The sequence below is a fragment of the Magnolia sinica genome, chromosome 16, assembly GCF_029962835.1.
Source record: "Magnolia sinica isolate HGM2019 chromosome 16, MsV1, whole genome shotgun sequence".
Taxonomy (NCBI): domain Eukaryota; kingdom Viridiplantae; phylum Streptophyta; class Magnoliopsida; order Magnoliales; family Magnoliaceae; genus Magnolia; species Magnolia sinica.
Window position 1 is genome coordinate 63574951 of NC_080588.1, and position 17535 is coordinate 63592485.

Below are 17535 nucleotides of genomic sequence, written 5' to 3' on the forward strand. Positions count from 1 at the left end.
CTCTCTGAGCTTGAAATAGGCCCACTGGTCAAACTGTGGGAGCAACTGTACCCGGGCAGTAATCGGACTCGCCCGCTCTCGAAAAATGTACATGGAGCTAGGAGGTAATCCGATTACCGCTCTATCTCAACAAATGTGTCATCTAGGCACACAACTGTTCCTCCCTCCCAAAGTCAACTCTCCCATACAATTAACCCTAAAACTTACCTTATTTACCATCCTACCAAGTTCAAGAGCCTATAAGAGAATACCATGTGGCATTACCCTTCTCTCAACCAATCACAAGCCACCACATCATCCTTCATCCTCGAAGGTCCTAAGAATTACCAAAAGACCATCCTAAAAGGCTATAAATACCCTTCACTTCTCTTCATTTCTAACCAACAATCAACTACCAATCCACCAAGAGTGAGAGTGTGAGAGAGAGAGAGAGAGAGAGAGAGAGAGAGAGAGCAAGTGAGTGAGAGGGAGAGGGACTACTTAAGTTCTCAAGCTCTCATCTTTTCAGTCCCCTCTAGCCTCCTCCAGCCATCTCTTAGCCTTACAATCCTACTTGGGTCAATCATTCCCAATCATGGTGTATTCAAACATCGAAGCCATTTCAAGTGCAAACCAAAGATCATGCAATCATTATTAGCATTTATACTTCATCAATCGCATTATTACTTCTCTTCTCAACCCCCCTGCTTCTTTAAGTTGTCATTGAATGTATGCTCTGTGACTTACCGAACACTGGATCCTGTCACATCAGAAAGTCATGGTAGTCTAGTCATCTTTTAATGATATTTAAGCATCATCACATATGTTCAAAAACTCCTCTAGACATTATTTGGACGTATGCTCTGCGACTTGCCGAAATTTCGGACCTTACCTAGTCTCATTTCAATCTTATCATCTTATCCCCTAAGATCATCTTACCACACAAAGTAGAGACCGTACACCCATACGAGCAAAGAGGGTGTTTAACACCTTCCCTCTTTGTAACTAAGGTCCCTTACTTAGAATCTCAAGTCGCAGATCAGGAGTCAACTTAAAGCAAGAGAGTCTTCGAATTTTGTGGCTTTTACAGATTCTACAGGTTCTAGCAAATTGCGGGATTTTGAGCTAATCGGCTAATGGTGACTCCAAGTCTACATCAACAATCCAAATCATCCCACATCACACCAAGACAAACATAAATCTACGTGGGCGCCAATTTTCCAGCATTTACAGATATGGCTAATATTTTCATTAGATGATCTTCATGATGGGGGCCAACCTATTGAAAGGGTTGGATTTCACATTAATAGGTTGGGAGTTACCTGTTGAGTGAACCTTGTAGTCCAACCCGATGGACCTAAGAGTTTCGACCCATTATAAATACCTCATTCTTTCATCCTTGTGCCAAAAATAAACTGTACTAGATGACAAAAATATTATCAAGTGTAAACACATTAAATAATGTGAGGCTAGAGTAATGTATTGTAACACCCTGAAATTTGGGGGGTTGAGCATACACTTGACTCCCAATTTTCCGGGTATCACTTATTACCATATTTTAATATTTTGCATAAAATCTAATTTAATGAGCAGTATGGAATTAACTGGAACACAAACCACAATCACAACTGGTCAACTGAAATGAAAGTGACTAATGTATACGAGTCTACAAAAAATATCAATAAGCCGCACAAGGCGTCGCTCGACAAAATACAAAAAATTAGATGTCTAAAAGAATAGTGCGCTGAGTCTACTACTCAGCAATCCATAATCAGCCTGCTCAATATACGGTGACCCGCCCATCAGCTGGAAGTAGGATAGCTCATCCTCCTCATCTATGCTCGCACCGCTTGACTCATCGAGTTTAGCATCACCTACATCTACTGAAGAGTCTGGTTAGTATTTTAAAATACCGTCCCAGAGTGGGAGTGAGTGATCAACTCAGTGCGCGTCATTATCTTAAGTTACATCAAGTATCAATTCTATGATGAATTTAATGAAAAACATACATTAACAAATCTCTAACTAATCTTGTTAATACATATGCATGAATTATGGTATGATACATGACCTCGTACCAACACTCCCTCGAGCGACTTTGTCTAATGATCGTGCATGACCAACGCTCTCTCATTGTGACCTCAACTATCGAGTCGCAAACCTAACTAATGCGATACGATCGTGATCGTATTAGCCGAGTCTTTAATTAATTTCATTCATCCAATAAATTGAAAAAACTGGTACACCCTACGGTATCAATACTCTCAACCATTTGCGAGGCCAGGACTCCACTATCCTTGATCCCATTAGGGTTCCCATACCCGATTTCAAGCACATGAGGAGTGTTGAGAAGTGGGATCGCTCCTGATCACTATGGGGAGGCTCGTCACCTCCGTGTAGGCCGACAACTCGATCACAGCGTCTCATTCCACCATGCCCAGCTCACGAGACAGTGGATCAGTTTCTAATAGTTGTCAGTGGGCTTTAGTGAACGAGGAATGTTCCAGGTTCCATACAGGCTTGAATAGGCATAGTTAACAAGCATGGTTGATCAGTAAGTAGACTATACCGTCCAAGTTCAGGCGAGTACATAACAGATGACATTGGGTGTAAGCAACCCACGTAGTCCAACTATTGTCGCCCATTCGCATCCACCCAAATCCGTCAGTCTAGTCACAGGATGGTCCTACCTACGTGACCACCTTCACCAATCTCAGTTCCTTGACCAACCTAGAAAATTGTTTGTATTCATTGACACTTCAACAATTAAGAGTTCATCTTCTAGTATAAGTGAAATCATACGTACAATATATCGAGCATGAAAATTCAGCTGTTAATATAAATGCAACTACTCTTAATAGCATGAATTAAACGTGTGTGCGTGTGGTGCTGGGTTACCAAATAGACTAAGGACAACACATCACTCATAGTACAAGAATACAACATGAAACAATGCAATCATACATGTTACAAGGAAAATCATGCAAGAATCATATGTGAGATGAACATGCAACACCAATTTTATGCACAAACATGTTGAAGAACAATCAAACAATAATTTATCGTTGTATGGATGTTGGTGGACCTATTTGTAGGTTTTTAGCTAGATTTTTTCCCAAAACACTCATACACATCACTATAACATTCACAATCATTAAATTTATCCTAAAATTAGTACTTGGCCACCTAAGGATAATGGTTCGCACCTATGGATCATTGAGAGCTTGAGGAAATGACCTAGGAGTGCCGAACTCACAGGTCGATTTGTCGATGTCCTGAGTCAAATGCATTTGCATGTTAGGATTACATGCAAAGCCTAGCTTAACACGAAGGATTCCTAGAGAAGATGAGTGGTTACCTCCCCAATCGGTTGGGAGTTGCGCTTGTAGTTGTGGATATGGGGAAAAGGAAGGAGATTCTCTAAGGTTCCAAGTTTCCTTGGGCCCCACCTCCTACAACACTCTCCTTCTCTCTCTTCTTCCTCTCTTCTTTCTCTCTTCTCTCTCTTTTATTACTGGAATTTGGTGTGGGAGTGGGTGAGAGAGAGAGTTTGAAGGTTTTATTCCCTAAATTTGGGCCAAATGGCCTTAAGTTCTCATAATTTCCCTTCAATGGCCCTATAGGACCCCTCTTTTGCGGCTATGGCTCCCCTGTCACCCCTACGGCCAGCAAATTTGTAGCGTAGGTGCCCCATGGCCCGATGAAAGGCTGTACAAAATTTGAAGGCAAACGGATGCGGGATTTTATCGTACGAGTCCGATCTTTAAATGGCCCTGTGGGGTCCATTTCTGGTTGTTGGGGCTGCTCTGATGGCCCCCTGACCATAAAATTTGTAGGATAGGTGCTCCATAGCCCGATGAAGGGCCGTACAAAATTTGAAGGCAAACGGATGCGGGGTTTTACCGTAATGGGCCGATTTGCAATCAACGGTCACCGCTCTACGATTAGGGTTTGGATTTTGTGGACGGGCGTAGAGAAATGTTTTCGGCCTTCAACATAAATTTAGAAGAGATCTGACAGCTGCATTGCCTAATATCTCAGTTTCATTAAAAGGGCTAGTGGTTTAAAATTTTAATCCTTGGGCCAAGGCTGGGGTGAGTCGTGCTTGGCAAGTGCCGGTGGATAGAGTGGATATTTCACTTCCAGGCGCCCTCTGGGTCTGTACTTCATGTTGGACCACAAGCCCAGCGAGGTCCACGGTCTCCCCAAGTTTTAGATTTTTCTGACCTTCCATTGACAGTTTCCAAATACATTTAGACTGACTGGCTTAACAGCCCGGACTCAGTCCAGCCATAAATCAACTCGATTGCATTAATGGGATGACCCTGTTTAATTTATTGGTGGTATCCCTCACACGAACGGTTTAATTGAGCGGTCCTACGGCAGTTCCCACGTGGACGCCTCAGGACACTGTTCTGGTTAGGCCGGGTATTACATGTATGGTATCCAACCCGTTTATCTAGGCAGCTTCATCGTAAACATTGGTGGCCTAAGAATCGGTTTGATCCAACCATCAGATTTGATGATATTATAAAAATTAAATGGACAACCATTCAAGAACCTCCAAATTCATGTGATGGCCCACTTGATAATTGGATCAGCCCCATTTTTACGGCATCCATTTTCATAATGTGCAACCAAATTGGACAGTCGATCGACCACATATGGTGATCTCACATGCGTATACCTAGTGAGATAGGTACTATAATGAGAAAAAATTTGATACTTTAGTAGAATGTGATGGATGATAAGTAGGTACTTAAAAATTACTAGAAATATTGCACATATGGGTACAAGTAGTTAAATTAAACTGTCCAAATTATGGTACCCTATGGAAACAAACATTAAGCTCATTTGACTATTTGACCAACGGATTGTTGGACATTTATTGGACTGTTAAAATTAAAAATCCGGCATTCATGTTTTCACGAACAAGTGGTCGTGAATCAGAGGTTAGGATTGTTCGACCAATCTAATCTTGGGATTGTAACTTGGTGATAGCAGACTGCCCAGTTTGTTTCACAAACTTTTTACGTTGGTTTCACAATTCGTCTCACAAATATTTTACAGTTGTTTGATCAGACATCGATTTTCCTTTATATAGGTTTCAGAATTTGTCCCACAAACATTTTGCAGTGGTTTTATCAAACACGTTAAATAAAACCGAATTATTTATAGTAAGAATAAGTTCCAACATGGTTAATTGATTTTTCTCCTCAAATACATCGTCTTTCATACTGTAACAACCTTAATTTTTTAGACCTATATGAGCACCAAACTAACCAAATTAATAAATTTATAATCATCAACAAAAACTAAGCACTTAGACTAGTCGGTAGAGATACCCTTGGTGAAAGGATAAGTTAAGGGATTAACTCTTAATACTGTATTTCTTTTTTTACTTTACGAGAGAAAGAAGCCCTGTGAAAGAGGAGGCTCCGCCGGTAATATTTCCACCTCTTTTTCTGTAAATTTTTTGTTTTCTCTACATAAAATCCCTAGATCCAACCAATGGACGTGATGGTTTGGTGTTACGCCCATTGGCTTGGTCTGTAGAGAAGTTTTTTTTTTATGAAAAGAATTAATTTTCAAGTAAAATACTGTATTGTGGGAGATTGACCCTGGGAAATTTAGTCGTATCAATCTAATAAGACTCGAATAGAAGCATCATAAAGTTAAATTGTATCATAATTTCAAATCCTAATGTGATTCGACTGGGAGATTTCCCACAGTAATCTATATAGTGTAAAAATAATATTAGACCATGTTGTAAAACCATTTTCATCAACTATCGTAGATTTCTAAATGTTTGGATCTGAGCAATCCATTGGTTGATCCAAAATTATTGATGAGAAAAATCATTGGGTGGTTGGACCCAAACCCTAGAATCAATTAAATTCATGAAACTACAAGAAACCCTAAAATTTTTGAAAAATGGATTGTGTTGAAAATAAAACCCGTCCAACTTCGATCGACCACTTGATGTGGTTGATTTTTGTCCAGCGACCAAAAAGATAAATTCGTAACTAGTTTCAATTGATCGAAGTCCAGGTTTGATCGATCCAGAATCTCCTCGAATAGTGTCCATCGATTGAGGACACCGATCGAGAATGACCAAAATTGTCCAGTATGCAAACTGAATTAAATCCAATTGAGTTCGATTGATCAATGAGTAGGGTTCAATCAATCTAAGGTGGTCAAAAGTGTCCCGAGACTTAATCCACTTAATTTGAAATTCATCGATCAGTGGTCGATCAATTAACAACATTGATCGACAGTCCCTTGTTTTGACTTTCAAATAAAATTTATGAAATGATAAGAACATTAAGGGATCATGGTGGGTCATATTAGTTTGATAAAAGGTAGTCCCCAGTTAATGAGATTGTCTAATTAATATTAGAATATGTTGAATGATATTAATAGGGATTCGGAGCCTAGATTCTCAAGCATTCTTTAACTTTAATATGAATAGGTGAGTGAATCCCGACGTATCTCATATCTATACGATTAAGATAAATGTTTGATGATTATGATTGTTTGGATTGATATGGTTGCCATGTTATACTTCTTGTATAGTTATTGCTTTATGATTCATGTTTTGAGAGATTCCTAATATTGAACATGACAACATGCCAATCATTAATATTATAGAATTCATTGTTCCTCTCGAAGAGAGAAGTATATATAGACTACATATGTTGATACATAGATATTGAGCACACATTGTATATATCCATCGTGATTGCATGCACATATTGTGCATAGGTTCCTAGGAGATCTCCTTGGATGGTTACGCTTGATATATTCATTGCCAGACGCCCACGATAGTGGAAGCCTACTCATGGAGTAGATGTATGATTGCCCGTGCCTACCTAGGTGGATGTTTGATGGGTACAAATTGCACATGCCTACCTATGGTAGATGTCTGAGGGGTACAATTTTTGAGTTGACGGATATCCAACTTAAGCAAGTGGGCGATCATCCCACTTGACATGCATCTCATGACATCTCTGCATTCAAACTCATCCTGCATACATATTTATCCATGTTTTTTGTGTTATATTTGAGTGTGTTATGTATGAACCATGTTGGGTTCACTCACTAGCCTAACCAGCTATTGTTGTGTATTAACAATTGTACAGAAGCGAACGATGTAGGATGATCAAATCGGGTACCAGAGAACAAGACCGGGTTGGTGGATGAAACTCAAGATTAGTGACCCCATTTGGCGGAAGATGAACTAGCCGCAATTGATGAATGATTATATTTATGAAATTAGTTGATAGAGATTTAATTTTCTATTCTTTTAGTCCTTGATGTTATATGGGATAATTTATAGTTTATAGTTATGATTTCTTAAAGCTGATAGTTGATATTATAAGTTGAATAAAAGTCCCAAATGGGTGGACATGGCTGATTTTGGTGTTTTACATTGTGTTTGAGAATGTGATAGGATAAGTAATAACAAAGACTATGTAATGGTGTAAATAATTGTATGGTGAGAACTTAGATTACATTAAAGCATGCTTCGAAGCAAATGTTTAATGGATGGATCTATGTACACATTGTGTATGAGTCATGGACCGTAATTCGAGTGTGAGGGTATACACTCTATATCCCAAGTATGGGGGCGTGACACATATCTTCAGGCTTCTTCTTCTTCTTCTTTTTTCCTTGAATTGTAATTGTATATCCTTCTTTCACCCTCTTCAGTTTTTCAAAATGCGTAATTGAATTTGTCAAATTTCGATACCTCAAATTTAGTAAAATTCAATCCAACCATCTGATACACAATTATTAAATAAATGCCAACACTAATCTTGTGCTAAAAGGTTTCTCAACCTTTGACTATAATACCAATTATTGTAAAAAAAATGCTTGCACTTGATCAATATCAACAAGGCCAAAATATAAAAGGAGTCAAAACAAAAGTCAAAAAAACTAAAATAAAACAAAAGATAACATGTACAATGATTTATGTGATTTAGTAATATGCATTCTCCACAAGCAATTAAAAAAAAAAAATCATTATAAACAAGAGAAATAGAAATATTAGATTTATCTCTCACACATGTACAAGAAATACATCAGAAAATGAATACCTTAAAATGACGCATCTTTCTCTACCAATGATGCTCCTTACATAAGCTCTACGATGGGAGAGATAATGTACAAAGGCCTAAGAAAAATAAGCTTCATCCGTACACATACATTCGGACGCTGAAATTCTTGGGAGTCTACAACTGAGCCATGAGTAGATATCCTCGTGAAATCAACCTCATAAATATAATTAGCCACGAGTCTACCATTGATTTTCAGTTATCCATAAGCTGCCGATTTTGTTATTTTACATGATAATCCGGTAAATGAAATATCCTTTGCCACCCCACTATCCTAGAGGTAGGAGACTTCAATATTTGGAGAGTGATCTGGTCTATTCCCAACATGTATTGTCACATGAATAAACAAATCACATGATTAACATATGTTGGATCTCCAGAGAGGCATTGGATCACCTGTTAATTAACATATGTTGGATCTCCAGAGAGGCATTGGATCACCTGTTAATTAACATATGTTGGATCAGTGCAGGCCCCACCTGAGATGTCTATGTTGAATCCAGGTCGTCCATCTAGTATAACTACTCATGTTGAAATAATTACCAATCATTCTTAAAAACATATAAATTCAGTTATCATGGCCCACGGTCCACCTGAATTTTAGAATAGCTTGATTTTGTTTGGGTCCCTGATGACTTCATTGGATGACATATGGACAACACGGTGGACAACATCTTTCATCAGTTTGGCCCACCGGAGTTATAGATTGGGATGGACTTTAGGGTCTAGGCCTAACATTGGTGTATGATCTGATGTACGGTTTGGATGGCACTTACACATCATCGGTGGGCCCCACAGCTTGATTTTATGATGTATGTGATGATTCCTCAACAAAATCATTGACGAAAAGGACAATAATGGTAATATGATGGATAATGAGAGGGCAATGTGTTCCTTTTATTAACTAGGATAATGATATTGTTAACATCTGTGCCGTCTGATGTCATGAAAGGAACCCTAAGTTAAAATATTCATCCCTTGGTTATAATGTGGACGACAGAAGCTAAAAAATAGATGCAAGGTGATAATCCATCACACCATGTCTTAATGTATGCATAAAAATTAAAAAGGGCTTTCTTGAGTCATCATCTCTGGGATCATATTTTAAAGTGCGGTCCGCTGTTGTGATACCACTACCACCATAAGCTATGTTGATACAAAGCAATCGTGTGGATTGTGTGATCGTGATGAAATCCAAACCGTCTATTAGATGTTTCAATATATGTTACCCATAGACCTCAAAATTTAGGGTGATCCGTGAATCAGGTGGACCACACCATGGGATACAAGTTGAAAGGGAATGCCCACCCTTGATTTGCATGGAGAGCACACCGTGTAAATGAACTCTAGGCCGTTTTGGTCCTTCATCTGGTCTAGATCAAGGCTTAGGGAAAAACTCAGGCTGTTTTGCAATTCGGGTGTGTCCCTATGCAAATCAAGGGTGGGTGTTCTCTCTCACATTGTTCCATGCATTATCCGAACCATGTGTCTGATGGATTCTGCCATTGATGGACGGTTAATAAGAAAAGAACTTTGGTCGGACCCCCCAAACCATCTAATAAATTACTTGCTTCTTTGCTGAACGTGAGCCATTGCTGATATGCCTCGATTAAAGGGTTAGAATCTCTTGATGGCCCATCATGTATTGGGGCTGGTAAGGATTCAGGGCCTACTTACTTAACGGCTCTGAGTTCATGCATGTATTGCGCGTGTGAGACATGGATTATCCCATGCATGCAGAAGTAGCGGATCAGCTCTCATATAAAAATACTAGACGCAGGTATATCAGTCAAACGGGTAATGAGGACCATCGTTTGACTGAAGTGAGATCTACGGCTATAAAAAAGAATATGGAAACGACATCAACCTGACTATTTTTTCAATATATGATGAGAAAGAGTTTTGATTTGTTGTACATAAAATGAGTTCTTGAAATGCACGGTTCTTCCATTAACTTATAAATTATTTCTCTATGGGAGTCACTGTCTATGTGGATCCTTATTCGAGCTGCCAATGAGGACTATAATGTCAGGCCCACGAGTTGGGTTCAGGCCTGAATTTGAAGTCCGTTTTAAAATGGGCAAGGCTCAGGCTAAGTATAACAGCCCATCAGCCTAACCTCAATCCAGCTTCTCTCCCTATTTGGGAGCGTGGATTTGGAACCCCCTTATTTGAAATCCTCCTATTGTGTTTGGCACCCTAGATTCATAATTAACTTTAATCCAAAAGTATACATGGTATATTTACATGGGTTTGAATTTAATTACTAAATTAACTTTAATATATGTAATTAGTGAAAGTATGTAATGTTTGACACAATGGTTGTAATAAACCTGGCGAAATATATACTTTGCTTGAAAATGATGATATTCCAAGTCTCGGATGGGCCACAAGCACAAGATCATGTCTGTGTGACTGGCCAACAATTTTTAATCGTTGATTTACATGGACAATGTTTGGACGGTGTTGATCATCATATTAAGGTAATTATAGTGATGCAATTGATAATCTAATTGTTTTGAGATATCATTAGTGGGCCATGTGGCCAATAAATTAATCGTCTAGTGAAACAAATGTTACACATGCAACTCTTGGATGGATTTTAGATATAATCCAGGCTTTCACGGTGGATTTCAAACCCTCACTTTGAGGGGATTTGAAACCTCCTTATTTGAAACCCCTTGCTACTTTATGCTACTAAACAACTAGGGGATTTGAAATCCCCCTAGATCCATGGTGCCAAAGGGCCCCTGGTTCGTTGATACCATAAAAAGGGGGGTTTCAAATCCCATTAAGGAGGGAGTTTGAAATCCATTGTGAAAGCTTGGATTACGCCTAAAATCATTTCGAGAGGTGCATGTGTAACATTTGTGTCACTAGACTATTAATCTATTGAGCACATGACCCATTGATGGTATCCCAAAACAATTAGATTATCAATTGCATCACTATAATTACTTTAATATGATGATCAACGCTGTTCAAACATTGTCCATGTAAATCAATGGTTAAAATCGTTGGTTAGTCACTCAGACATGATCTTGTGCTTGTGGCCCATTCGAGACTTGAAATTTTATCATTTGGGCCAAAATATATATTTCAGCGGGCTTATTACAACCATTGTGTAAAACATTACATACTTTCACTAATTAGATATATTAAAGTTGATTTAATAATTAAATTCAAACCCCTGTAAATATATCATGTATAGATACTTTTGGATTAAAGTTGATTCCAAATCTAGGGTGCCAAAGACAATAGGAGGATTTCAAATTTAGAGGGTTCCAAATTTAGGGGTACCAAATCCATGCTCCCAAAAAGACCCTTAAGAATTAGAAAATTCTGAAATTTGAAAAACTCCTCTCTCTCTCTCTCTCTCTCTTCAAATCTTCTCCTTAAAAATTCATCTCTCCCTTCAAATTCTTTCCTCAAAAACCCATCCCTCTCTCTCCACCACAATGGAAGGGTTTGGTCCAGGTGGAAACACGTCAGGCTGGGCTTGGGTTGAAATTTTTTACCCTATCACGGGCCCAAGCTGGGTTCAAGCCTATGTAGAAACTACAGGCCAGGCTTGGACAGAGGTTAGCTGGCCTGATCCCGGCCCCTTGACACCCCTAATCCTTACACATGAAGAAATCCTTCGTTTCTGCTCTTTTTAATAGGTTGGTACGAAGTTGTACTATTTATTCTTGGAATTCAAAAGTGGAAAGACGGAGATGAACTATTGTTCAAAAACTCAACCCAACTTGATATCTAGCCAACTGGTTAAGCCCGACTTGAAGACTCGACCCGATTAGATATTTAAGAAGAAACTAAGAAACTCAACTTGATACTTAGCCAGGTCAAGCTATACCTGAAGACTCAACTAGTTCGATATTTAAGAAGAAATTCAAAAACTCAACTAATCTTGATATCTAACTAGGTTAGACCACACTTGAAGACTCAATTCGATTCGATAATCATTTAAAAATTCAAAAACTCGACTTGATATCTAGTTGAGTCAAGCCAGACTTGAAGACCATTTGATTCGATATTTAAGAAGAAACTTGAAAACTCAACTTGTTATCTAACTGGATCAAACCAAACTTAAAGACTCAACTCAATTTGATAGTTAAGTACTTCAGAGTAATAGTGGATGTTTCAAAGCCTATGAATGTTAAAAAAAATGCTAAGTTAGAAAATTGGACGGTGGAGTATTGGTAGATGTTTCAAAACCTTTGACTTTTGAAGTTATATGGGCCACTAAAAAAAATCTTTCAATTTTGAACAGAAGAGCAATGTTGACCATTGACTTTCAAGCACTTAATGTTGACCATTAACCATCTTTCTCTGTCACTGTAGATCTATTTCCATCTTGAACCATTTGCCATTCATAGTGGGGGGCCCACTAGGTGGAAAATCTAAATTGGTAGATCATCCACCACATGTACTGTAACTAGATGGCTCTACCATAGTCCCTGTTCTATAATTTCATATCAAGGACTCCACCGATGGTTCATCACCATTTCAACACATTTAAGCCGTTCTTTTTTCTTTTTTGCAATCAGAGGCCCTCCAATCCAAATTTGTGTATAATCATGGCCCTCCATTGATCTGTGTACTCTATTCATCGTACATCAAATTTCTTCAAGCTCAATCCCAACCTTACTTGACTGATTTAATTGTAACTGGGTCAGGCTTGTTCAATCCATCACAACGTACTTAAATGTAAAATGGGGCCGAAGATATGGCTTACCCTAATGACTTTGAGAATACATGCAAACACACAAACATGTGAGTATTTATAATTCTAGTATATTACTTTGTTTTTTGTTGGGACTCATGGAAACACGCAACAGAATCAAGCACAGTAATTGCAATCGCACAAACAAATCCATTAGGAAGATAATCCAAAATTTACCTGGAGATATCTTTGCGAGAAAAAACTACAGTAAGTGACGAGTAATATACTATTGAATCAAAATTAAAAGATATTGAACAACCATCAAATCTCCTTTGAAACACTAACTTTGCCCTTGAATCCTTTAGAACACCTCAGAAAGCCTTAATCATCTTCCTAATCCCGATTACACTTAGTATATATACTATCCAACCATAATAGGAAACAAATCATGTACTTATGCAATTCTGTGCGCGCTTTTGATAAAACCTTCGATAACATCATTAGACATTGAAAACCAGTCGATGACATCGAAGATCCTTCGATATCATCGAATAACAACTTTCAAAACTGTCCAGCAATTAAATATGATTTTTTTGTTATTTTATTTTAATTTTCTCAATAGGATCGAGTGGGCTATTGATGGCATCGACAGACCCTGTCACAAACAGATTTAACACATTAGATAACAATTTTGGATTTTAGCATGGGTCAAGTTTGGTCTAGCTCAGCCCATTAATAAGCTATATAGTTGGTTTAGGTTAGGTAGGGTTCAACCCAAGTGTGATCCATTTACACAAATGGGCTACATTTTATAACCTGACTTTGACCTAACCTACTACTCATTTAGATTGGCTCCAAACTGCCTAAAACACGTGAAAGACTAGTTGACCTGCATGCCGGCCCTACCAACTATCTCCCCTCGAGGGATTGATACGAGTGCAGGGTTGCAGCTAGGTTGGACTGGCAATGAGTGGACCCGAACCCAGCCTGGTTCGGTCCGGCTTTGGGCTGAGTCATTGGCCCATGGGTTGAATCATTGGCCCATGGGTTGAGTTCACAATTTGAAACTGGCTCAAAAGTGTATGGATCAAACGTTCAAAAACCACAACAATCAAGCAATCCTAACCATTACTTCACCCACTTTTTCCCTGCTGATTCTCAGCCACTAATACAGTGACCATTCTGATGTCTAGAGTAGTTTGATCGGTTTGGTTTCTGAACTGTGGTCCATCCACCGTAGGACGGTTTGGGTCCACTCCCGTCTGCTACATCAATTGAATGGGAGGTCCCATACAAAGGGGTATGGTATCATCCCATTCGTGGCACAGTTAGCAAATGTGAACCGTCCATACAGGTGGGCCCTTCCAAGGACCATCCACCGTATGATCTTCCAGCCGGTCAGTGAATGTGAATTGGCCTTGCAAGGTCCTAGCCATAGCCACCAATTTTAGGCCATTTTTCGGTACGATGTGGACAAATACTGCATTTTATCTTCTCCAATCTCGACCATTTATTTATGGCCACAAGTTGATAGATATGATTTTCTTTTTTAATGACAATCTGACCCATCTGAATCGTGGCCATTAAAGTGAAGTTGGAAAAAGAAAACAGTTAATGGTGAAATATGCAGTGCAATAAATTGTATAAAAACTAATGGACAGGATTGACTCATGGGTTTAATTTTTAAAATATAAGCCACCTATCGTAGTGCCAGCATACGGGTGGCCCCGATCACACATCACAGGCCACGTGTCCCGTGGAGAGATTGCTCTACTATATCTTATACCATGGTCCTTCCTGGTCTACCGTATTATCTCCCTGGCTACAAAATCCCATCTCTAATGAAGGGGTGTTAATGTGGCTGGGCTTGAAAACTTAGAAAATTGAATTGAGCTGGCCCGTTGACAGCTTCCGGTTACTTAAAAACCACAGACGGGGACGCGGCTTCCGTGGATCCCGCATCCGACCGACTGTGGGGAATACAGTAATGTATGTGTCTTATCCACGCCGTCCATCCGTTCGGCCAGATTAGTTTAGAGAATGAATTTAAAAATACAGAGGATCCAAATAAGTGGACCACACTATAGAGAATGAATTTAAAAATACAGAGGATCCAAATAAGTGGACCAAATATAGAAAACAGTGGTGATTGAATGCCCACCATTGAAAACTTTTTGGGAGCCATCATGATGTTGATTTTCTATCTAAACTGTTTATAAGGTCAAAAAGACATGTTTGAAAGGACCACACAAATATCAGCTTAATACAAAGCTTTTTTTCACCCCCGAAAAGTTTTTAATGGTCATTTACTGCTGTTTCCTGTGGTGTGGTCTACTTAAGATCTAGATATTCTTTATTTTTTGCTTCATAACCTAACTTGATCTGTAGAAACGTATGGACGGCGTGGATATAATATACATACATCAAGGTGGGACCCACAGTTAGGGATCCCCTGGATCCACCAAAGCCGCGTCCCACCGACGCGATGCACTGTTTGAAATGAAACGGAGTTATTTGATCCACTGGATGAAAGCCATATGCATGCATCTCATTCCCACTGCACATGGCATATATAAGTGAATATAAACCGTCCAAATAGTGGGACTCACGTTAGATGGAACGAATCCCAGAAATCATATCCATTAGACGATTGGGATCTTGGATTTATGAATTTTTGTTCGCGTTATTTTTTAACCGTCAGTTAGACTCGCCTATTAGTATCATGCGCTTCAGGTAACTTGTGACACAGCCACGGGGTCCACTATTTGGACGGTAGATTGAAGTGCATTGCCCAACAGCTTCTCGAGTAGAAAGATAAAAACAAAGCTCGTCCTGCACCACATGGCAGGCACACGTCAATCCAGACCATTCAAATTGTGGCCCCAAATCACACTATTGGAAGATCTAACAGCCCAGATTGACACCCAATCATGCCACGTGTATGGAAGATATGTCCAATGAGTGTAACGCGCCGGACTCATCCAACGGCTGTAAAGAGAAGAACCAATTGGGTTCTCTCCCCATCAGAAGATTTGGAGCCATTCATAGAAGGCCCACCCTTAGATAATCTACGGCCCACCCTAATCATCGGATCAACGAACTATTTGCATTCAAGTTTATTCCGGAGGTGCTCATTCTCGAGAGGGATTGCTTGGTACTCTGACGCAGCGAGATGGTTCATATTCGTGCACTCAGAATTTGTACACGTGGAATAATGGTAACAGACCGTCCAAATGATGGGACTCATCACTGAGAATTAACAGACCCAAAATTCTAAACATTTGAATAATCCTAACATCTGATTAAGAGACATTATTGACCGTTGGTTATATATGGATTAAATGGAAATGTATGATACAAATTTAGTGTTCTTTTATTTACAAAACATCCAACTTGGGACCATGATTTTGGCCGTGTTGTTTGACTTAAAATACGTTCTTCAAACCGCGTGCGTATTAACTATCACACTCTGCCAGAGTATCAAAGTTGGGAACGATACCATGGAGCCGTCTCTATTATCATGCGATAGAGCCATCTCCCACGATCCATTTGGCAGGAGTAGAACGTCGGTAAGGATCGTCCAACCAGTGGAATCTTCCTTGATGGACCTTGTTTCAAAAAGGACATTAATAGGACAATCCTAGCCGTTGATTTCGCTCGCTTTTCTCCTTTAATGTCAACCGTTCCAATAATGTTGCTTTCCACCGTCGATTTAGAGATAAATAACCGGACATGTGGGATTAATTTTTCACTACCACCCTCATGAATTTCTTTAGATGTGAGGTCCCGATCCACGTTCCGCCTAGACGGTGGAAAGTTGGACGAGCACTAGCCAATGGCTAGTGGTCGGTGATATGTGAGCCTCACTATGATGTAAGTATTTAATCCACGCCGTCCATACATTTTTTCAGATCATATCATGGTATGATCCCAAAAATTAGGTATATCAGAATTTCAATTGGACCACACCACCGGAATCCGTGTTGATTGAACATCCACCATTAAAAACTTCCCGGGGGCATAAAAGTTTTGGATCAAGCTGATATTTGTTTTTCCCATTAATTCAGGTCTGTATGACCTAATAAAAAAGTGGGATGTGATATAAACATTACAGTAGGCCCTAGGAGGTTTTTAATGGTGGGCTTTCAATCACTATTGTGTTTCTGTTGTGTGGTCCACATGAGATTTATTTCTGTGTCATTTTTGGCATCAGTCTATAAAATTATCTGTAAAAATGGATGGACGGCATCGATGAAACAAATACATCATAGTGGGGCCCACATTGTACCGACCATCAGCCACCTAACCAGTGGAAGCGTCACTAGCCAAACCGCGTCCGGAAAGGTCGTTCCATCGGGACACGGTTCCCTGCCAATGCCTCTCGCACCAACTTTCTGCCATGGGAAGCTAGTGGGGGCCATCTTGATGTTTGTGAGAAATCCGGCCTATTCATCTGTTTTTCCAGATCATGTTCGGACATGTCCCAAAAATTAAGCTAATCCAAAACTCAAGTGGGCTGCACAACAGGAAAAAGTGGGTAGAAAAATGACTACAGTTGAAACCTCCCTGGCTCTACCGTGATGATTATATGCCATCCGTACCGTTCATAAGCTCATTCCTACTGAGATGAATTGAAAATATAAAAATATTAGTCTGATGCAAAACTTCTGTGGCCCTGTGAATGTTTCAACAATGGACATTCAATCCTCACAGTTTTCAGTCGTGCCGCCCACTTTAGTTTTGGATCTGCCTCATTTTGGTACTCATGTCCTA